The sequence below is a fragment of the Ictidomys tridecemlineatus genome, chromosome 9 (genome assembly GCF_052094955.1).
Source record: "Ictidomys tridecemlineatus isolate mIctTri1 chromosome 9, mIctTri1.hap1, whole genome shotgun sequence".
Lineage (NCBI taxonomy): Eukaryota > Metazoa > Chordata > Mammalia > Rodentia > Sciuridae > Ictidomys > Ictidomys tridecemlineatus.
In genome coordinates, this window is record NC_135485.1 from 13406100 (window position 1) to 13431436 (window position 25337).

Consider the following 25337-nt stretch of genomic DNA (forward strand, 5'->3'; position numbering starts at 1 on the left):
ATTTCAAAAGTTACATTCCTTCCAAATGTTTAAAATGGGTCTGTCATCCAGGGAATTCTCCAGTCAGTTTATGGTTCATGGGAATCTGGATTACTACTTGGAATGCTGCTTAGCACTGGGAATAAAGCTAAGACAAGAAGTGGGTTTACAGTAGATGAACAGGAGCCACGAGGGTGACTGGAGTCTGTTTCTTCTTTCAGCACTGCTGGATAAACTTGCTTGTAGAATGTCCTTTTGTAGTCCTTCTGGCCAAGTTGACCTTTTTCTTTGGTCTTTCTCTAACTTAAGACATGGGTTTTTCAGCCTTCTATATAAATCACAGTTCAGTCACACCACTCCTGATGGCTTCCATTTCACCTTCAGTGTTTTTTTTTTTGTTTTTTTTTTTTGTTTTTGTATGTTCCCAATAGTTTTAAGATACATTTATAACTGTTGGTTACTGTAGGGTTTGTCTGACACAAACTCCTCTTTTATTTATACCTCATTTGTTCCAACAAGTTCATCATCTTTTTTGTTTTCCTCTCTTGGAAATTGCCTACTTACTCATTTTCATTTCTTTTCTTATTTTTCTGTGAGTATTTCCTAATACTTGTTCTGCTGATAATAGTTAAGACCTACAGCCTAAATGCCAGTAAGTTAAATTTCACAATAACTGTCTGATGGACCTAGGATCTGAAATCATGTCTATATGAACCAAAAGACTATGAACTCATCATTAAGCTAAACAGAAGTAAGCAAAACTTCATTCATTCTATGCTTATGAACAAAAATAAAATAAATTATATAAAGTAGTAAATATGCAAAGGATTAAATGAATATTTTTATACAATAAATATAACAAAATAATGAATTCACGATGGAAGGGTCGCTGGTGACTTTTGGCTTTCACTTGAAATCCCCAAAATGCAAAGCAACTTCAGGGATCAGTGTGTAGACTTGGTAAGCTCCAGGAAGTAAGAGCAATAGGGTCCCAACAACAACCATCATAAACTGAACATTCGTCTTCTCTCCATGATCTTTTCATCCATCTCTTACTGAATCTCTTTTTTTTCCCATGTAAATTCTACTTAAAGCCTCTCATTCTCTTTGAGAACCCAGTTTTCTTTTAATTTATTTACTTATTCTAATTTGTAATACACAATATCAGAATGCATTTCAATTTATAGTACACATAGAGATCATGTCTCTGGTTTTCATGTCTCTGGTTGTTCACAAAGTAGAGTCATACCATTTGTGTCTTCATACATGTACTAAGGGTAATGATATCCATCTCATTCCACCATCTTTCCTACCCTCATGCACTCTCCTTTCCCTCCCTCCCTCCCAATTGCCCTATCTAAAATTCCTCCATTCCTCCCATGCTCCCCTCTGATCACATTCTCTGATATGTGGATGCTGAGAACCCAGTTTTCTAACCCCATTCTCCCATAGTTCACATATTATGCCCTTACTTACTGTTCATATAAGTACAAATGAACAATAAGGACCCCCTAATTGTTCATAGTACATTGAGAAATTTGTAACAAACAAATTTTGTCTCATATATGAAATAATTTAAAGAAATCTTATTGAACCAATAAGATTTTACTCTATAAAATATGCAGAATAGAATCAATTCAGAACATTGAAAGTAGTCTTTTTTTTTTCTTTTTCAAAAAGAAGGTAGAGAGAGATTATAGGAAATAAGTTGATTACAAAATTCAGGTGTTGAGAGCCACAGACAAGTCAAGATGGCACCTGGCACTTTGCCAGAGGGAGTGGTTTGTGAAGTAATGCCAGCGAGCCATTAAGATGATAGATTCCTTAATGACTGACTGCTGTGTCTAGATTCTGTCAATTAAGTTAAGCTGTGTGTAATCATTAAGATGATGAGGATTCCTTATTGGTTGACTGCTGTATCTAGTTTATGTTAATTAAGATAAGCTGTGTGTAATTATTTAAGTATATATACCTCTACTGTCCTGCAATAAAGCGGTTCCCGCTGTATCAACCTTCACAAGTTCCTTGTTACTCGCCCCCTGGTTATTTTGCCCAGCCAGCTTTCCACATTCAGGGAAAAATTACAATCGACATAAATTTTAGTTTATATGTATATTTAAAAAGGTATATAAAATATATGAAATTTAAAAATAAAATGTGAATCAATCAACAAACAAAACAAAATGAACATAAAAAATCCACTTTGCTATGGTTGAGTTGTTGAGATTTGTTGAGAATTGTCTATCTTCTTTTTTCATTTGCCAATATTATTTATGCAGAATAGATTTTTCCAAACCATCGGCTTGACATTGGACTACATGAGAGTCTATAAGAAATAAATTTATTTTCTTTATAAATTGCCTAGTCTCTGGTATTCTGCTATAGTGACACAGAATGAAATAAGACACACAGATCTCACAGGCATTGTCATCAGCATTTGTAGCAGGACCCTAAGGCTGAATTTGTGACATCCACCTACTTAATGTATGTATCACATTTGAATCATTGTAAAAATTCAAATCAATTGTCAAAATTTCTCTAGTTGTTAGAAGAACCATGCCTGAATCACTATTGTAATCTATTAAAAGCTCACTTATTTTTAATATTATAAAGTGCATGTCTTTCCTGTTTCATTCACAAAGAACTTTTAAAAAATATTTTTTTGAATGTTTCTGTGTTATGTCTCAAGAGATCCTTTACAGACCATCTCTGAGTTGCTCTTCTCCAAAGTAAACAATGTTAATGTGGCATAAATTAATGTGGTATAACTTATTCACTATAATCATAACCTGACTCCTGATGAGCAATTCTTTTTCTTCTAATGCTTATAATTTAATATTTTAAAATTGCATTGTACTTCTAATTAAAACAACATGTTAATTCTGCCTATACAATTAGGAAATGTTTAGAAATTTCAGCTCTTAATGATGATGAGAGTACAACAAAGAGCTAAATTTCATATATTGAAGACAAAGGGTAAATTGCTCCAAAACTTCTAGACAAAAACTATGTACATCAGCAAGCTTAAACTATATACTTGTTTTGACATATTAATTCCATTTTGGAAACTTTTATATCCTTATTGCTTATAACATAGAAAAGCTTAAGATCAAAGTTATTCATTCCAGTGTCATATATGATTGAGAACAACTTAATGGACTAAATAATGTGGAAATTATCAAATGAATTTGGGACTTCATATTATTGAATACTCTACACTCACTTTGTTGAAATACTCCTACCACAGTCACTGCTGAAGGTAAATATCAGGCCAGAAATTTACATTTAGGTTCTTACCTCATGAGCAAAAGTAAAGTAATAATACGATATTGCACATGTTAATCATCTCTTATTAGATCATGTACACCAATAAAACCCCAAATCCCAATGGCTTACAGCAAATACTTATTCCCCACTTATACTATGTAAAGGTAGATTGTCAGACCATAAAGATTCCAAAGACTCCATGTTTCTGCAGGACTTGTCTGGTCTCCCTTAGATTGCCTTCACTATGCAGATCACGTTCAGCTGCCCTTAAGCAGATCACTTCCTTCCTGGGGTTGTTTTTGGCAGAGATCAAGAACACAAGAAGACAATGTGATTTTAATGGTGCACTTCAATGGGCTTTCAAGGAACGCATAAAAAGGTACTGGGATCTTGGAATTGCCTTCTGATTGTGTCATCCATGGTAGAAGATGAGAGGATAAGAGAGGGCAAGAGAAAAAGATGGGGCCAAATAACTTTTGTAACAAGTCCATGATAATAACATCAATCAATTCATGAAGGCATGATCTAGTCACCTCTTACTTGATCCCAACTCCCATCACCACTGCAGTGGGGATTAAGTATCCAACCCATGAACTTTGGTGTACATATTCAACTTGTGGCACTATAATAAATTTTTTCCTTGGTTTTTCCCTCTTTTGTTCTCTCCTCACATAAAAATACAGATGTAAACACATGCAAATGTTATATCATTAATCCAGAATTCATCTAATGACTTCAATGAAGATAACAATACCATATAGTTCTAATTCATGAATAGCAAAGAATGAAATATGACTGATGTTCTGGCTAACAAAACTATACCAAAATATTGTAGAACACCAGAACAAAAGGTTAAATCCTATTTCTGTAAGACATTGCAGAACTTCTTCTTATAGCCATCAACCTATTCTAACCTGTATTGCCAGCATTTAGACTTCTTTTCACACCTAGACTGTACTTGCCTTGAGAGCAGCCCTTGGAAGTCTAACCTAGATCCTGATGTATCTTCATACTGCAACTATAATTTGTGAAATAAGGAAGGTGTGAACAAATATTATGAATTTACATTTAATTTCAGAAATTTGATATTGGTGAAATGTACCAGTCAAGGTTCAGGCAGGGAAAAAGAAACCACCCTAAGTGTTTTTTTTTTTTTTCTTTTCTTTTTGTTTTAAACAGGAAGAAATTAAAAACAGGAATAGTCACTTAAAAAACCATTGAAAATACTTTGGGAACAAGAGTCAATGAGAACCTCTTAACTTCCAGGAAATGAGGAGGTCAGGAAATTGAGTGTAGACACTGCCAATAATCTCCATTTTTGTCAGCAGGAAGGAGGTGATTAGAGAAAGATTATGCAGAATTTATTAAAAACTTTTCCTTTGCTCTCTGTCCACATCTTATTTTAAAAAAATAGTAATAATAAATATTTAATAAAGATGACAATACAGATAAATTAAAAAAACATTCACAATCTCACCACTGCCCATTAATCAGTATTAACGTTTTGATGTGTACATATATGTTTTCAGCTGTGCATTTAATATCTATATATATATGTTATATTCATAATATCAATATGTATGCCTATATAAAAACTACATATTTTCCTTTGTTAAACATAAACTACATATATAACTTTTTTATTTCATTATTTTACTTAATAATATGGCATAAAAATAATTTCAGGTTAGAAAATACACATTCAAATCATTTTTAGTGTCTGCATTGTATTCCATTGTAATGAAGTACCAGAATTTAAAGAACCTTTCATTTTGGATTTTAGGTTAATATTATTTTGATATTATGAATATTTACTTATAGAAAATTTTAGTAAATAGATTCAATTACATCCTTAGGGTAAATTTCAGAAAAAGAATTATTGAATCAAAGGTTATATAACCTTTGATTAATTCAATATATATATGAATTAATCAAAGATGGCCTCAATATTATCTCCCATCTCACACAGTTTTCCAAAACTTTGTCACATACCTTTCTCATGGTGTAGCTAGGGACACTTCCCCTTGAACCTGTGCAAAGCCTTTGTACTGCAACCTAGGCAAGCTATTATCTTTCTCAGCTAATAGAGAGTAGCAAAATAATGACTTCTGAGTCTGGCACATAGAAATGCCAACCACTTCCACCTTTCCCTCTTTGGATGCTGGCTTTTGGGCATCCACCATGCTGTAGGCCATGGAGAGAGTCATGTGGAGAGGAACAGAGGTCTTTGCCCAAAGCTACCGATGAGCTTCCAGCTGACAGCCAGAACCAACTTGCCATATGACCTGCACCCAGATATACTGTACTGTACAGAGCAGAGAGGAGCTGCTCTCTGCTGAGCTCTGATCACTCAGATTCATTCATGAACAAAATGAACAACTATTGTTGTTTCAGACCATTAAGGTCTGGAGTGACTTTTACACAGGAATAGGTAATAGATAGATCCAATTTCCCCTCACTCTAGTTAACACTAGGTATATTATCATCATCATCATCATCATCATCATCATCATCATCATCATCATTATTATTATTACCTTGCCAATAGGAGAAGCAAAAAGTGAAAACTTTCATTTAGTCCTAATATTTTTGCCCATTATTTATATCTTTGGTACCAGGGATTGAACCAAGGGGTACTTAACCATTAAGCAACGTCCCCAATAATTTTACTTTTTCATTTTGAGACAGGCTCTTGCTAAGTTGCTTAGGGCCTTGAGAAGTTAATTAGGCTGGCTTTGAACTTATGATCTTCCTGCCTCATCTTCCAAAGTCACTAGAATTATGAGTGTGCACCACCATGCCCCACTGGCCTATTATTATCAATAACTCTGTCCACACTTTTGTCAGTTGCTGTTGTAGGAGAACTGGCCATGACTTCTCCTTTCCCTGTACATTCTCACACAAGTGTTTCTTATAGGCAGATCATAACAAAGCCATAGCTCGAGTAACTAGGAAGTCAGGGAATTTTATTTTCAAGTTTGAAGCCTCTGAAGTACACTGAGAAGATAGAGGATTGAGAGTGGTTCTGAGATGCCAGCAGTCATTCTGGCATTCTAAGCACCATTTGCAAATTCTGTGTGTTTTCGTTTTTGTTTTGTTCCTTGAAAGACAGTAGAACTATGCCATCTGTTTTAATTTTCCCCCTCTTCCTTAAGTACATTCACACTTCAGGAGGACTGTAAAAGACTTTTCCAAGAATGTTTGCAGTTTCAGGAGTACAGCTATGTTGGAAGTGAGACTAGCATGTGAAGCCACAGCAAAGTGCAGTTCCTGAAGCACATAATGTCAGCAGCATCAAATATATGAGGGCTTAAATCAGGTGCTGTGTAGTGTCAGGTGGCTAGAGAAGGAAAAAGCCCACAGAACAAGTGTAGATTTAGCAGCAGCTCCCGAGAGGAAGAATGAATTAGCTGGAATTAGAAAGAATCAAGGAAATTCATAAAGAGTGTGTAAACAGAAGGCTCAAATTTTTGTGCTATGCATTGGAGAAAAGGACTTTCAAAGAAAGAAAATGTCAGAAAAAGGGAGAACACATACTTTGAGGCTTGGAGATGATCTTGTTGATTGTAGTAATGCAACTATAGCTGCCATTTATTGAGTCAGCCTCATGCCACATAGTCAACCCGTGGTTGTAAGAGTTTGGTGGAAAACTAACAATCTCCCTTTCATTTTTCCAATATTTTAAATTTTTTAAGTTCATTTATCATGAACCCATTTCCCAATGAGATTTATCATTCCTTTCCCTAAACAACTTCTCACTTGACTCTTCAACATTCCGTATGTACTAAGTGGTGTTTATTACAAATACAAAAATACCTGCAGATTGCATCCCCTAAGGACTCCATGAATCATGATCGCAATGACAGAAGAGCTGTCCCTTTATTTACAAATCCGGTTTCTCTTTGTTTTAGACTTTCTGGGTGAGAGTTTTCTGTAAAAGTCAAAAAATAAAAGTTTTAGGTTTTGTGGCAATACAGTATTTTTCAAATTCCCCAATCTTCTGTGATGTAAAACTAGATATTGACAGTATGTAAATGTTTGGGCATGTATGATCCAATGAAGTATTTTAAATCAGTGGTGAAATTCAAATTCCATATAATATTCTTGTGTCAGAATAGTATTTTTATTTTTATTTTATTGAAATGAGCAATAGTTTGCCAAACTTTGCTTTAATCTGTTTTGGCCAATATAGTATCTACTAGCCTCATATGATTTCTGAAAACTTGAAAAGTATGTAGTGTGACCAATGAACATTATTTATTTATATATTTATGTGCCTGTGTGTTTAAATTTTGAAAATAAAAGATACTCAATTATTATAAAAATTTTAAAAGTGTTTGGAAGAACTTGGGGGATGTAATCCTCCTTTTTAATGGCAACATTATGAAATATAAATAGCAATTAAATATTTCTAATTTAAATTAATCATTAGAATTAGAGTTCAATTATAGAGAACAAAAATAGACACCCGACAGTAAATACTTGATATGAAAAACATTGAATGTAAAATATGACCGGGTGGAGTGGCACACATTGATAATCTCAGTTATCAGAAAGTTGAGAAAGGCTGCTTGCAATTTGGAGGATAGCTTGGGCAGTTTAATGAGAACTCTCTCAAAACTACAAAAAAGAAAAAAAAAGAACATAAAATATGTCATTCATAATTTTTTCATGGAGAGCATGTTGAAATTATTAAATGTATGAATATATAATTCTCATAAAAATATATAATATATTCTTAAAAACAGTTTTGTCTGTTTCTTTTTCCAGTATAAAGTGGCTACTAGAAAATTTGCAATTGCATACAAGGCTATCATTGTATTCCTATTTGACAGAATGGCTCTAGACTCAGAGCTAGGCTTCATTAGCTGACCCATCCTGCAATTTGCTAGGGATATATGACTAAAGTCAGGTCAAAGGAATGCTGACAGTAGTGAAATGGGGTACTTTTAAGCTTGGCCCAGGGACATTAGCAGATTTTCTCTTTGCACTATCATGTCAACAGAATACACATGTCAAGAGAATTCACAAGAAGGTTTTGGAGCCTTAGAGGATATTGGCACAGAGAGAAATAGGAGCCTGGATCCTCAGAGACAAGCTGAAGTCAGTGGGCTACAGAAACCCCCAAACCAACATACCTGCTGTGAACCATAATGTGAGCAGGAAATACACTTTTTATCATGTTATCCACTAAAATTTGCACTTTGCTTGTTTTTACAATAGATGTTCCACGCTAATTAATTAATTAAATGGCCTTCCATAATATCCCTGTGGAGTCAGGATACATTACAAGGTGTGAATTTGCCTTTCTGCTTTAAACATCTAGAAAACCAGATGAAATATATGACAACTATTTCCGACTTGGGAAACTGGAAACATGGGACTGTGATCACTTAGAGAAGGGAAACACACAAATTAAATCCTGTGTTTGCATGAATTCGCTGCCTAGAGGCAGTTTACAGATTACAGGGTAGGAGAGGAAGACAAACAAAGCTGGGTGGTGTTTATGAATACAGGAGACAGAATCTGGGGAGGCCAAGGCAGCCAGAATTTGTAAAATAGAGTTCTGGAGAGGAAGGGGGTCAGGGAGGGTGGGATAAAGAGTTATGGGAGGACCTCTTCCACAATCTGTCTGACACTAAGCAGTGCATTGATTAAAGGATGCCAGTTAACACCAAGGAAAGAAGAGTCACTTTGAAGGAGCAGGCGAAATAAACACTGGTGCCCATGGCAGGAGCTGGGAGTGTGTTTCCATCAGCTGGAGTGGAAAGTTGTAGCAACAAGCAGATATTTAGGTAGAAAGCTCAGATAGGTATTGCCTCTATCATGAGACTGAACTTAGTCCTAGAATATATGCTGTTTGGGACCCAATCAGGTCCCAAACAAAAAGGAGTCAAATGAATTACAGGAAACTTAACTATATAGTAAGACAAATTAAAATATGGCTTAAGGGAAAGAATTAATATTCCACCACCAATATCAAAGTTGAAATATCAGCAACCAGTAAAACTAACAAGATATGTAAAACAATAAAAAAAAACCCAGAACAATATGACCCATAAGCAAGAAAGGAAATAATCAATATAAGGAAATCAGAAACTGAAATAATGATAAGATTAGACAACAAGGACACTAGGACAGCTTTATAAAAATGTTGTATATGTTCCACAAGATGGAAACATTACCACGATGAACAGAGAAATGGTAGGTATAAAAAGTATCCAATGAAAAATTCTAAGGAAGAAAAATGAAGTGTCCGAAATGAAAGAACAAGATTGGATTGGTTAACTAGAAAACATAGCAATGTAAACTATTCAAAATAAAGCAAAGAGGGGAAAAGTGATCTGGGTACCATCACAAGCATGAGGTCCGACACTTATGCCATGGAGGTCCAAAAAGTGTAGGGGTGACATCGAAATAGACACAATAAGATCACTCAAACTTGAAGGTGAAATGTACTTTGCATCCATCTACCTTCCATGACCTGTAATAGGCAGTGGATGCATAAGTAGCCAGTAGAGATGGTGAAGGCTGATTTCTTCATTCTAGGCCAGTCTTCTGTTCTTCCATAGTTCAAGGTTAAGGATCTATAAAAACTGAGCCCTATTCCAAAGTCTGCCTTTATTTGTTTTGTATTAGTTACATTTTCTCACCAAATTATCTTAACAGTGCAGGCTCCTCAGTGGATGGTCTCTCCATTTACTTTTTAATGCTCTTTTGTGATATGTGTGTCTTTACATATATCTTCGCATCCATGCATTCACAAGATATTTTCTGAAATCTATTTTATCATGCAAACCAGGAATTGGAAAGATAATGTTTTCTAACTTCCTTTCTGATGAATAATAAATGTCACTAAGGAATTAGTAGGAGGTAGTTGCCTAGGCCATCTGCTGCATAAGGGAACAAAAGGAAGATACTAGACTTTAAATTAGGTATTGTTTCACAGAACCTAGAAGATGAAAGGAAATACACACTAAGTTGAAAGATAATCATTGATGCTTATTAGTCAACTTATTTCCTTTAAATTAGGTAAAAAACACAACCTTATATTCAATGATCAAAATATTTCATATTGAGTTGAATATAGAACATTTGTAATTAATACGTGTCTTTTCAATCCAATATCTTTTCAGATTCCAACTAATAAAATTTACAGAGTTTTTTTTGTTGTTGTTGTTTTAAACATGCAACTGAAGAACATCTAAGAAAAGGACTATTTTTTCAACATAAGTAACATACTAAAGAAAGAGTCTTATTTCCATGGTAATTATATCATTGGTAAAAGGAGAAAAATAAAACATTTGTGGTTAAGTACATTTATTTTAGAAATTATTCACGGCATTTTGATCTACCTAACAGTTAGTTAATGAAGAAACGACCTCTTTATTATTATTCATAAGGAAAATGTCTATTTTTGTGCCCCCAAATTTCTGCTGTTTTGATATGATTCTTGTTAAGCAAGATTTAGGGGGAATATAATTTTATGAAAGGAGTACAAATACTGCAAAAGGGTGGTATGAAAATAATTTAGTGTAGGTGTTAATAACACAGCTATAAAGTCAAGCAAAGGTATTAGATGCAATTGTATACGTGATCCTTGTGCAAGTGATCTTATTTCTCCAAATCTGAATTTATTTCTCTATAAGTTGGATAAATGTTATTACTTTCACATAATATGTAAAGTACAGAAAATAATGTAAAATAAGAAACATCAATAAAAGTTGGACAAAAGTTATGCAAGAGTAAATCAAAGGAAAAGAATATAGATAATAAACAGATCAGAAGCATTGTTTAACTAACAATTACAAAAACATTGTTTGCCAGATTTCAAGTGCTAAATTTAAAAAAATATTAGAATATTCATGTTAGAAGAGCTGAAGATTAATTCTTGTGCACTGTTGTTAGATTTGTAATTGGAACAAAATTGTTGACATAGCACTTGAAAAGTGCCTGAGAAATTATAAAAAAAGCTTTTATTCTTTTATCTATTTATTTGGTGCTTTGGAATCAACCATACTAATAAAATAACAGAAGTCTGTAGCTATGTATGTAAAAGGATATCTATTGTTATATTGTCTGTAATAGTAAAAATATTGTACCACTTTAAAAATCCATAAGAAGATGAAGGTACAGGTACACTATGTAATACTAAGTCGTTTTAATACAAATAAAATCAATGTATGCACAATGACATTGAAAGGTGTCTATGACATAGTGTTTCAGGGAAAAATTAACAAAGGATATGTAATATGATCTCTTTATAACCTCATATATAGGCTTGAAAAAATGTTATGTTTAATACAAAAACATGAAACATACATTAGTTAGAAAATTTTATAAACTGTACAATATCATCTTTGGCACAAAACAGTGCTAAACAATTATTATTTCTGTAAGTAATATTTAGAGTCAATATACATAGAATGATATTAGAACAATGGTTGTCTCACCTAGAAATGAAAACTTAGGATATGAACAATTGCACAGAGATAAGGTTGCCATGGGGATCATTCCAGAGTATAAATTCCATCATTTTACAAAAGATTATACAGTATTAAGACATGAATATCTGACTTTTTTCTACTGCTGTAGATTAAATAGCAAAAGTTTATAATATACACTCTGGAGAGTCACCAGGCTTCCATGTTCTTCCATGTTCTCAATTCTTTTTTTCTCCATCCTATTTTTTTTAATGGGATGTTTTTTTGTGTATGTGGTAAGAATCTTAGATTAGAAGATTGGGTCCTCAGATATATTACAACAGATGTAATGAAGATGGATGAGAATGGAGACTGATGAAACCAGGGGAGAGAGAATGTCAATCTGAGTCTCAGTTGAAAAGTTTCATATTCTCTAAGAGTCAAAAGACAATGACAGGACTTTTAAAGGGTGGTCACATCTGCCCCTGGTTTTAATACCTCCAAGTGGCAGAAAATCATCTAAAGATGACTGCTTGGCTGCTTTGAAACCAGACCCTAGGTCTTATGTGCATCGGATCTAGCTGGTCTATGCTGACTGAATAGACCTGAAAGAGTTGATGAATACACCTAGTGAAAACAGAGACTATTTATAACTATCTCTGGACCATGCAAGTGTCATTTGTTTTACAAAATGCCATGTGGAAATGAAGAAAGTTGTGTGGACCCCAAATAATGAAACTGTATTATTTGCCCATCAGAGAATGATGTTTAAGACAAATATAATTTGATTCATAAAAACAAAGAAATATAATCTATCTAGCTACAAATTTCACACACATCTACTTCTTGCTTCTAGGCTTAAATAAGATTATGTAATTTAACACTTGGTAGGTGGTTAATAGACATGAATCAATTATAATTGCAGGGCTTTAGAATTTTTGAATTAGAAGTGCTTACTTTGAATTTTTTCCCCCTGATTAAAAGAAAAATAATTGAAGTCCAAAGGTATTATATGCCTTTCACAAGGGCTTGAAATGGCTTCCCAAGCTCTCTTTGAAATAGGGTGAAAACTTATCTAAATGAGATTGATAACTTTAGTCAGAATTGTCTAATCAGATAACTACTTGAGTTATTTCACATTTGTGATTCATACCAATAACATGCTTTACACTGAGCATCAACCCTCTGTACCGATTGTTAAGATGTTCAGTTGAATGGTTTACCATAATTTGTTAGTTCTGCATATTCCTTTTGGATATTGAATCTACAACTTTCATTGCTAATTAATAGATAAATGACTGTTTTTCCAACAGGAAAAAACCATACGTGTTTACTAACTACTTTTCTGATTATTATTAATTCCTGGAAAAATTCATAGTTTATTAGATTTTTACTAAATTATGTTTCATTTAAAAGCTTATCAACAACTTACTAAAATAGATTGTCAAAAAATGAATAAGCTTGTGAATAATATAGCAAGGATAAAAAGATACAGTAACTAGTAAACAATGAAGATATGGAAATATGTCATCAATCTGTAGCATAAGGTACTTGCTAAACTTCAAAATGAAGATAGATTGGTAAAAAAACTTAGATTAAATAAATTCATTCTTCAAATGTGGAATATGAAAAAGTAGCCCAATGGAAATTCAAATAAAAATTAACCTAGACTTGATTTTATTGATTTACAATATAGACACTCAATACAACAAGACTAGTATACACTTGGAAATCATTTAGTTAATATTAGTGAGATAATACAACTTTTTCATATTTTAAAATGAGATCCATGAAGAAGAAAAAACTAATCTGGTCTCAGTTATATTTTAGAAATTTTTATTTTAAAAAACATGTAAGTTTAGAGAGACACACATTGCTTCATCTTAAATAACAAAGGAAATATCTTGTTTTTTGAATCAGCAGTGGTATGAAAAGGAAATAGAGGGAACAAGAGAGCTTTTAGCTCAGTGGATAACCTGGCTGTCCAAAATGTGGTCCCTTGGTGACTGTCTCTGAGATTCACAGTTGACATAAATTGCAAGACGAGGTAAGGCAAACCTGTGAGTCCAAGCAGACAGAGTGCACCTTCTCTGTATCTAAAATTTCAGCACAACAATGATATGTTTATGGAGGTAATCAGAAAAAAAGGGACTATAAAATTTTAGATGATACACTCAGGTTATATGATCAATAAAGTACATACCAGAAGCGTGGCACACATTTAAGGAAGATCCCATTTTATTACATTCCACCTGCCAACAGCAGGTTCCATGAGTGAAGGAACCACATCTTCCTATTTCCCCAAGAATGATGTTTAGTGCACAATGCATATTGAAGATTTTACAAACATATTATTCAAAGAAATGTGAGATTTCTATTCATCATTTGTAAAGTCTTATTTTCACTTGATAACTATGACCCTGAGAGAGAGAGACTTCTTGGAGATATAATTACCAATATTTTAAAAATAGACAAGTCAAGGTTTAGAGAGGTAAGGCAAGATGTTATGTTTTCAGACTCAAGATAGTTGTCTGTCAGACTTTCTTAGGAATGTTCATCAGAATGGGGTGGGCACAAAATTCATGGTGATTAATTCATGTAAGCAGTATTAATATATTTGAAATTTTCTGTTCTTTTTCAGATAAGTTAAATGCATCGAGTATCTTGCTCAACAGTATGTGCTTTAGAATGGAAGAAAAGAAATGGTACAATGTAGCTAAAATAATAGAACGGTAAATTTAAACTCAGGTTTATATTATATTTATATGCCTTACTTTCCTATAACTCCTAGGTTAACTGATTAATATCTATGAAATTCAACTTCCTATGTCTAGAAAGGAAGTAATAATCTTAATAAGTTTTAAAATATCAATTACAGTATCTCATGTGAGTTGTTTCTGATTCCCCTTAGCTGTGCATCCTGTCATCTTGCTTCTAGAACTAATTTAGATAAGGAATGTATACTGAAATTTCTTCAAATTGATTTATCAGCACAAGACTAGCTAAGTACCTGTGCTTGTAATAGCTCTGCTGCACCTAGAGCCGTCCAAATTGCTGTAGCTGCAATTACAGAGCTGCAGTAGTTCTTTGAAGTCATACTTTCTTGAATCCATCATTAAATTCATTTCTCCCATGTCTAAAATACCTTGAGAAGAATATTGGATGGAAGCTTTGTTTACTGGATTTCTGATTATGTTAGAGACACAGTCCAAAATGCTCTGACAAGAGAGTGGAGGATGTGAAATCAATGACCCTACAGATGGAAAGCAGGAAGAGAAGAAGGCAGCATCACTGGGGAAAAGGAAGTAAATGTGGTGAATTTTTTAACTCAAGTGGCCAGATTTTATAACTATTTGTTTCCAAACATTGTAGCTTTCTTGTAGGTAGTTTAGTAGAGAAGGAAACTCATTCATTCATTTACTCCATTTACTGTTCAAGGTGCTATGTGACACGGAAGGAAAACAGGGTTAAACCAGATGGTATTGGATCTCAGCTTGCCCAGAAGTTTAAGGTGGATAGAGACAGATATCCACAGGACAGAAGAGAGATGTGACAGATGCTCCGTGGTTGAGGAGTGCCCAATGACCTACCAGGGTCTAGGAATGAAGAGCAATGAATTTTGAGATAAGCCCAAAGAGATAAACTTATCAGGATCACAGACATGTGGAATAAAATTGCATCAACTTGATACCATATACTCAAATCATCATTTTGGTGATGGATATGTAATTGCAAATTGTTTTCTATTTATCATAATTATTATTTTATGTAGAAATATACTCATCATTCAAGAGTTAGCTTGCACTGCCTTCAGTTGAATAAATGTCATAATCCTGCCTGAACTGGATTAGGTACACCCGTGTGTTCTGGTAAGTGTTCTGAGCATGCTTCCATCAGGAGGAGAGAGGATTGGGAGGAGAATGAGCAAGAAAGAAAGGGATGATCATAGCATGTGTCACATCAATAGGTATAACAGATGCTCGTGTATGGTGTGTTTCTTGTGGACAGCTTTTATGGAAGTGCTTGTCACTTAGGAGGTGTACCATAAAGGTTGAATGAGTCCAAGAGAATGTGATGGTCATTATTATCCAAAGTACAGGAATGAAGACACAAATTGGTGTGAATATACTTTATATACAACCAGAGATATGAAAACTGTGCTTTATATTTGTAATAAAAATTGTAATGCAACCTGCTGTTATATATAAATAAAAAAATAATTTAAAAAAGGCAAAGGTAATAACTAAATATAGCATTGTTGTATATGAAAAGGTATATATTAATATATATTATATTATAATATCTACTAATATATACACATATTATTCTGTACTCTATATTCTATATTCTATATATATAGTGTCTACATATATATATTTTTTGCCCTTTAATAAAAAATAAGAATTCTTAGATTTTCAATTGTTTTCATTTTGCAGTGAGAACTCAATGAATATCCAATCCCTGGTTCTCTGTTGCCCAGGAAATTAAAGACAAACTAATTAGCCAAGCATTCTGTACCTTCATAATCTCTTCATAACCCATATTTCCATCCTTACCCCACTGATGTCTTATAAAGACCCTGTGCACTGTCCAAATGACAGTCTCCTCAAACCTGCCTTGGACTTCCCATATCTCCCAGTTTATTTATATATCTTTCCTTCATCCTTTATATTTCAAGTATTTAGTAAGCATGGACTAAGATTGGAAAAGCCCCGATTATAATCTTAGTGCAGTTAGTAATCTTTCTGAGACCTAGTACAGGCCTTTTGATTGCTTTGGGTGCGCTTTGTAAGTAATTTGTTGTCACTACAGTCTTGTCCAACTTTCATTGGCTCCAATAATCTTAGCTGAAACATCCTGTAATAATCTATTCCCTTGCTTTAATTTTGTTTGCAGCTTACATCATTCTCTGAAAACCTAGAGGCTGGGATGGTATATGCTCAAGATATATTTGCTAAGTGAATAGATGAATGAGTAACCAAGTCACACCATGCTTATGTCATATCATAACTGAATCATTTAGACAGGTCTTCGTCTAATACATATTTTGTATCCATTATGCTTAACTATGAGCCAAGCATGTTGTGCATCCTCCAGGAATATCTGCTGCATGGTGAGTGCAAGAATAATGCTTAAATAAATGTTTCTCATTAAACCTACAGCAACCATTGCTAAGAGGGAAGGCAAGTTTTGTTTCTGACTCTATTAAAGCCATGAACTAAATATATGTCTAATAACAGCATTCAGCATGTTCTTGAGTATATTTTACAATGTATAAAAGCATGTAATTAAGACACTAGGATATTAGGAAAATAGTATCATGTATTTTTCTATAGAGAAATTAACATGCCCTGGACAGTCATTATTAATATATACACATACACATATATGTACACATTTAATAATAGTATTAATGGATTTACTATATTAAATTAGAATAAATTGGAGTCTTAACTCTAGGAAACAATTTCTAGTAGTTCCTTCCTTATGATAGAAAAATGAAAACAGAACTCACCGTCTAGAAAATGATGGTTTTCCAGAACTGATGCACACTATTCTGCTAAACATGCCCTAAAATTCTTCTAGACTGCATTACCTATTCTTCTCTGAGGATACCTTCTTGCCTCCACATCTTTGCTGCTGATGTTATTTCACCAGAAATTCCTGGTCTTCATCTGTATCCACCTGTAATTATCCTACCTTTTCTCCAAAACTCCATTCAGATGCCTCCTTCTCTGGAGAGCTTTTCTTTATCAGATGTTGGTTCCCTCTTTAAATCCAATGTCTATGGACATCACTCTTATTTCACACACATGATACTATCAAACAGTTATGCACAGGCCTTATTCCCCACTTCGGCTTGCAAAATTTTGAAAGCAGTGGCTCTTTATTCATCTTTGTTTCCTGGTAGAATGCCTTGAATGCAAATATATTCATATTGTATCCAAACATTCAGTTTTAATGAGCTGAAATGGAATAAGCCATTTCTGTTTTAAGACTGACCTATTTCATTCAAGAGAAAGATGAATGAATTCACATGTATGTATTCTTTTTATCCATATGATTCCTCATCCAAATCTTGTATCAGTTTTTGGAGGTCAAAGGCAGGAAGAATGGACTTGAGGGGGCCACAGGCTCTTGAATCTGTAGTCACCTCATCTCAAACCCTCAGCTGAATGCCTGAATATGCATGGTTCTCCGGGTGGAGACAGAAATGGAAGGCAATCCCGTTTGGGGCATATGACAGATCACAACTTCCTAACTATTGCTATAGAGATTGATCAATCAGATGGTGGGGTTATGTTATGTAAATGAGTCAAAGCTGGCCTCTGTGCATTGGGTCCTAGCTCATTACTTCTTTGAAAGCTGAGACGGGTTAGCTCAAAAGCCCCCCCCCCACTGCCATTACACATTCAGTTGTTTTCAAAATGGCCCCAAACAATAATTTTTAGACAATTATAGCCTGCCTGCTTTACATACACTGTGCAATCTCATCTCAAATCCACTGACCATCAGTAAAATTCTGACAGTTACAAGACTCTCAGACTCTCTGGCCCAGAACCTCCCTCTTAGTGTTGTTGAGAAACAGCACCTAAATATCCAGGCACCTTTTGGGTCCCCCACCACTCAGGAGTTCCCTTGTCTTTCTCCTCTCTGTGTGGTGACTCCCTTGTCATAGGTTTTAGATGGCAGCACACTGTCAGCCACCTCTTCTCTCATGCAGTTTTGTCCTAGAACCTCCCAAAACTTTGCTGTTACTTCCTATTGCCGTGATACCTTTTTGCTAGATCAGCTTCCAAATCCCTTTAACTCCAACAGACTATCATCAAACTTGTTCTCAGGAGAAAAAAAAATGATATACAGATAAATTCATTTATTTTTTCCTGACAAGAAAGTAGCTATAGAAATTATTATCATATTTTGGCCTTAAAAATAAATACATTTATGTTATTACTAAATCAAAAAATGACAGCTTTTTATTTTCCTTTTGTGCAGGACACACACATACACACACACAGACACACTCACACACACACACACATACACACATCCATACATACATCTGTATCTTCTTTTTAATGTTGTTTTGCCATATTTTTTAACTCCCACTTTTGATCTCTTACCCTTTTCTCTTTTAAACAGACTCATGGAGTTTTTCTCTATATTCTCTTGAGGAATCGAAGAAGCTTAAACAGGTACACATTTATGTGATACCGAGAAATCATCCTGAAGTGGATCTTGGTTGTCAAACACACGTCCTAGTCCACAAGTGATCCAGCAAGAAAATCCCCTGTGTTTGCTTTCTGTGACCTACACGTTAGCTCCCAAATCTTTATCTAGCCTGGCGAGGTTACAAGCTGTGATTATTGGTCTCATTATTAGTTCATTATTTTCCTTATATTTAAATTACATCCTAGAAAAGAAAAACCACCTCACATAAGCCCCTGTCCTTTGCAGGCTTCAGGTCTGGTCATTTCCTTGCCCCTCAGACATCATTGAATGCTTCCATGGCTTTCAATCACAATTAAGGTTAATAACGCCTTGGCCTCCTCCTGCGCTTCTTTTCTCAAGTTGTGATTGAATGTGGTCTTCCTCACAGCAACAGCCCCCCACCACATCAGGGAAGGAAGCTCTTGACTTTCATCTAGCCTGATTATGCAGGTATGTGTTTCCCAGGGCAGCTGGCTGAGATCTCTGCGGCAGCTTGTCTCCCCCTGGCATGTATGCTCTGTCACCAAAAGGCACTTTTAAGACTTCCTTTGCTACCCATCCTTTATAGCTCCTTGCTAGACAAAACAAATCCTTGAGAGGGAAAGGAAGAGCAAAGGGAGGCCTGGTGTGGAGGACCACAAAGGCACAGGAAGGGAGGAACAGGAAGAAGGATGAGGAGCAACCTCCCTTCCTTCATATCCCTGATTTAGCATGCTTCTAGAAAACCATTTACAGAGACACTAGAGTTTGGGTAAAAGTGGGAAACCAACATGCACCAAGACTTGTCTGTGAAAAAGTAACTATGTTGAATGTTTATTATTACCCAGGCCCAGTAACAGATATTTAAACTGCATCCGCTCACCGAAGGCAAAGAGCAATTTAGTTTGATGGCTACTATTATTTTCCATCTTCCACCAGGGAGAAAAACTACAAGAGTTATTCCACCTACCTAGTATGATGAGGGTGTTGAATTAGACTTTTAACACCTGCAACTTCCTTCCACCAATATTCACAAGTTTTTTCAAACTCAAAATATATCTGAAACAGGCATGGTAACCTATTTTTAGATGAAGACTCTGATATTCCTGTAGAAATAAATTCATAATTTCTTAGAAGACACTGGGGTATCCTATGGCAAAATAACAAGCAGAAAAATTAGGTTCCCAGAATTTAGATTGCTCCAAATTTAGACAGATGATGAGAAAGTGCTCAAGTACACAAACATTCAGTGTCAGAATGCTCACCTCCCAATGGTTGGTATTGATTCCCAAAGTAACCCAACCAAAAGAGATCAAGGTAGCCTCCTTCAAGTAGAATGTTTCTGGTTGATTTTTTTTCCTATATGTTAATGATTTGCGATAGTTCTTACCCAAAGTAGTCCCACTCACCACAGGACTCCGAAAGTTACTTTAGGTCCCCAGCTCAGAGATGGGGGAATATGCAACAAAAATGAATGTCAAGTCTGGTAGATAACAATCTATTCCAGTGTAAAAAAAGGTATAAAAACATTCTTTATTACACTGGTCATGAAAACAAGGCTGTCTTTAAAAGGTCAGGTAAGCAGAAGTGGATAACAGGATAGGACACTTGAGTTTAAAATTGTTACTCAGAGTGCTTTCCTTATCAGTAAGATGAAGAACCTCACCAAATAACTACAGAAATGATTAATCCTGGGGCTGGGGATGTGGCTCAAGCGGTAGCCCGCTTGCCTGGCATGCGTGCGGCTCAGGTTCAATCCTCAGCACCACATACAAACAAAGATGTTGTGTCTGCCAAAAACTAAAAAATAAATATTAAAATTTTCTCTCTCTCTCTCTCTTAAAAAAAAAGATTAATACTGACTGGGGCAATTCCAGGAAGAGAGCAAAAGAAGGACAGTAATTAGGGAAACTAAAAAATAATCAGGAAAAGTCTGCTAAAAGCAATTCTCACATTAGGATATGGCCATGCTTTGGGGGCATTCGACATTTGTGAATTAGGCCGTTTTTGCTTTATGACATACACTTTATGAATTCCTATGTTTACATATGGTCAAATTACTTATAACTGAAATAAAATACTACTTTCACAGTTCTCATAAGATAATTTCTAGTTTCTGTTTCAAAATGGAAAAATCTAATATTTTAAAGCTATTATGTATAGACTCCCCTAAAAAGATTCATTTACCTGTTCTTTGCTCACATCTATATCCTAGCAGTGACTACCATGCCTGATCTTGGAGTTTTAGCATACATTCATTCCCTATTAACTAGTGAAATTCACAAGGGAAGAAACTATACTATCCTGTATACTTTTCATCTTTGTTCAAAGTAAGTTGTCAATACAAAATAACTGATTAGTTAAGGAACATGTTATTTTGAGTAGCTTGCTGGTTACACTGCTTAAAATATTGCAATTTACCAAAGGGAAGTAATAAAATGGGCTTGGTATAGTCTGCTTGTCTTCTGAATCTCAGTCTGCACTAAAGACAACTGATTACAAAAGGGTGCATCAATGTGTTCCCTTCTTGCTACTTGGCTTTCACTTGGGTGCAGTTAATGTGACAGCAGGAAGCCTCTGTGAAGGAAGGAGAGAGGTGAAGTCAGGGGATTTATTACTGTGGCTTCCTTCCTTGGTGGGTCACAGGCTGTAAGTCCTCTCAGGTGACCCTCTCCAGATCATTCTCTTGATTCTAGAGCTGCGCCTCTCTGCTTGCTCCCTCAAACTTAAGGGTGGGAAAATCCCTGCTGTCAGCCCCAGGCAGGATTACACCAACCTATGTTCTATTCTGTAAATCCACCCACACCCTCCTACAAAGTACATTTATTAAGTTCTCTTCAGTTTTCTACTTTAGTCAAGTTGCAACTTGCTAACAAATAAAATATAGCCTATTAGCTCTTGACAATTATTTAGAGTTGTGCTCTCTATGGCAGGTCCTCAAGTAATGTGAAACACAACAAGCAAAAACTGTGTCTTCATAACTTCAAGATGAAAATTGAAAAATATAATCTCTTTACTCATGACTTTTTCTACATGACTCCAAATAATTACTTTGTTATTATTATTATTTTTCTTTTGTTCCGGAACTATACTGATATGACTTGATTTTTCACAGTATTGGGCAAACTAATTATGTTTATATAAAAGTAGCCAAAAGTCTCAATAACAAGAAATGAAAAAAAAAAAAAAGAAAAAACTATGGTAGACATTAAAGCCACTATGCCTAGCATCATTCATTTATATAGTCTGTCTTAGTTTTCTTTAATGAACTTTATTTTCCCAATATCCAGTTGCAGAATGCACTCAGTGTAAGCAAAAATTGAGACAAGGATGATTGCTCTCTAAACTTTCAATTCAATTTCATGAAACTGTGCAACAGATTTCTAGTTCTTTTTTTTTCTCAAATGTATTTCCTGGATGCCTTCCAGTTTGTTATAAATACAAATTGAAGCAACCATATGAGAAACACCTTATAAATTAATAGAAATTTTCATTAGGACAGCAAGGAGGATGTTTGGGATAAAGATAAATGGAAAATATTTTTTTTTTAAAAATGAGGGAAAATCTTGACTAATGGAAAAGGAAACTATGCATCATACAGTTGTAAGTATTAACTGCCTTAAAGATATATTAAATTGTTCCTTTTCATAAACATGAGAAGGCTGCATCACATTTACTGATACTGAAATATACTCAGTCCACTTCTATGCACTGTCTTGACCTTCATCTTGTTAAAGAAGCAAAATCCATTGCCAGTAGTTATATTTCTATTATTTCAGGTTGCACAAATTGTTTGTGTCTCTATTTTGGCAATATAAAATTTAAAATTGTGCTTCACTGAATACATACGTGAAATTAGGAGAGATATAAATTTCAGGATATACATATCAAATCAAAATAACAATTAAAGAATGTGTGTTCTTTTATTTCCCAGTTGTTTAATATTTCTTATAGAAATGATATATTTGTTTGGAATTAAATTTTCAGGAAAAAATCTAAATTTTATAACTTCTTAGAACACAAAAGTCCATACAGTAAGCATTTGAGTAACTATATTTAAAATAGTATTTATTGAAACACACATTTTATATCTACTATATGCCAAGTAATGCCTAAAAGAAAATATAAGAACCAGACCCTAAACATATTTACAGTTAAGAAAAAAACAGATATTTAACCAAATAATGCACTATGAAAAGCTACCAGCTCTTTATTTAATAAACAAGATTAATTAAAATGAATTTGTGAAGGTAAGAGCATTTACATTACTCAAGCTAGGATGTTGTAATAGACGATTCAAGCAATCTATGTGACTTAACATAATAACATTTTTTTCTCTCTTATTTTATATTTCTAATACAGGCTCAACTGATGCTGTAGTTATTGTAGACATTCAGGGCTTTAGTTAACAATGGCTCAATCTTGACAGATGCTTTAATAATCTCCATGACAGGGGAAACTATACATAACAAATCTCACACTGAAATTTAAAGCTTCTGCCTCAAAGTGCAGCTTTCTCTTACATTTGATTCAAACACACCAGGTGACCAAGCTTACCTTCAGAGGGAGTGTGGAGACACAAGGTGTTCAGAAAAATAGAACCCAAATGCTTTTCGACAGTCCTAGTGATCATCACACTGTTAAATCCTGAAGAAAGAGTCAGAGAAGGTAAAGCTGCACTCAGAATAATACCTAAAATAAGAGAAAGCAGTTCTCCAGCAGGATTAGTTATCTTGCCCGGTGCTATGGCACACTCCTATAATCCCAGTGGTGGGGGAGCTGAGAAAGGAGGATGGGGAGTTCAAAGCCAGCCTCACCAAAAAGCAAGACACTAAGCAAGTTAGTGAGACCCTGTCTCTAAATAAAATGCAAAATAGGGCTGGGGATGTGGCTCAGTGGTCCAGTGCCCCGGTACTCCTCCCTGCAAAAAAGGTTAGTTATTTCTAATGATTTGTCCCATGACTTGTTTCAATTTATTTTTATTTTATAATTTTGTGTTTTTAAAATCATAAATCAATATCTTCATGCATTTAAAGTATTTCTACATTTCCACATGTGCTATGGCCATGTAATGATTGATATTTTTAAAAAACCTAAAATAGCTACAAGTGTTTTTAAGTCATTAATTTTCTTATGTATTTTTGTCATGTACACTAATAAAAAAAAACTTTTGTAAGTTCATAAATACAGTCTAAATTATTTTTAAAGACATTTAGGTTTTTTCTTATATTAACTATTTCATCTTAGTTGTTTATTCCATGTGATCAAAGTCAAACACTGTGCTACAATTTCTACTGTTTTATTAAGTCACCTTTATGAATCTTTACATGTCCTAATAGATTGGGACTCCTTTATTTAAAAAAAGAAAATGCCCAGATAAGGTATTTTTTTAGATAATAGGAAACTATTTTTTGCTATTGGTAAATAGAATTGAAACTTGGAAAGGTTAGTGTCTTCAAAATCTAAAAGTGACAGTGCTAGAGCATCCTTAGGACCTGGGAAACTCAATTTACAAATGTTTGGACAGTCATTAAGAGATGAACGTTCTGCTGGAGAGTACGTCTGTGGAAAAAACTACAGCAGATATGACATGTTATTTTTCAAATGGGTCTAAAGTAAGTTTCAAATATGACATTGCAAAGGTTTTCAAATGCTTTAGATTGATGAGAAAAGAGCAATGAACTGACTTATTTCGATTTTTCTTTGGAAGGGGATATTGGATATTGGGACTTCAGATTGTTTAAAAACCATATTTTTTTTTCTATTTTATTTTTCCCCCAAATCTTCCAAAAATCCTTCCAAAATTATTTCAGATTTTCTAAAGAAGTTAAGTTGGTTTTCATCTTCAACTTCATAGTCAGCTCCTTTTATGTGGCACTTCACGTTTCATGGCCTGCATCAGAACTTGTTCTCATTTCCTTCATTCCCATCTTCTTTCCTCCCTATTCACATTACATTTTCTGCCTAAATATTCTGAATTTTGCTTTTTTAAAAATTTTCAGTTCCATTTTCTGGGTTTATGATAGTTTGTTTGCTTGTGTTTCAGTAAGATATTACTGGGTTCTCTTTCAAGTTTCTTATTTTAAAAAATATGAAATCCAAGACCCTGGCTCTTGGAAACACATGGAGTATATGCTCATTCAGTTCTTGGAATGCTCACAAATAGCTGCTACTGAGTGTAAGGTACAGAGGAGAAAACTGAGGTTCAGATAAATAATAGTCACTAGTTATAAAGGCTTATCGTAGTCAATAGTTTTATTTCTATATTCTAAATCACTGCAATGTGTCAGTAATTTATAAATTAATTCTAAGAGATAGATTTTATTATTCTCAGTGAAACTCAAAAATATTAAACAATTGGTCTATGTGGTCTGGGCTTTTAATTATTACTCTATAAAGTAGTCTCAAAATAGTATGCACAGGACTGAGGTTGTGGCTCAGTGGTAGAGTGCTAGGTTGTGGCTCAGTGGTAGAGTG

General features: G+C 34.4%; 2 long non-coding RNA genes across 9 annotated transcripts in view; one reads left to right on the forward strand and one right to left on the reverse strand.

Moving 5' to 3' along the window:
* Window positions 1–25337, forward strand: part of LOC110597526 (uncharacterized) — a 118397-nt gene that overhangs the window by 54848 nt on the left and 38212 nt on the right. For 2 of the 8 annotated variants that reach the window (XR_013425720.1, XR_013425719.1), the window contains exons 6-8: window positions 13590–13716; window positions 14311–14401; window positions 15108–15998. The exons of 3 other annotated variants lie outside the window; for them this stretch is intronic. This is a non-coding gene — a long non-coding RNA (uncharacterized LOC110597526). Of the gene's footprint in view, window positions 1–13589; window positions 13717–14310; window positions 14402–15107; window positions 16007–25337 lie in introns of those variants that run through there. 3 more of the 8 variants (XR_013425717.1, XR_002483277.3, XR_002483278.3) reach the window with 3 other exon arrangements.
* LOC144366628 (uncharacterized) lies at window positions 2969–23652 on the reverse strand. Its single transcript, XR_013425723.1, has 3 exons — window positions 23418–23652; window positions 7063–7177; window positions 2969–3533 (listed from the first exon to the last, which is right to left on the reverse strand). It is a non-coding gene; the product is annotated as an uncharacterized LOC144366628 (long non-coding RNA).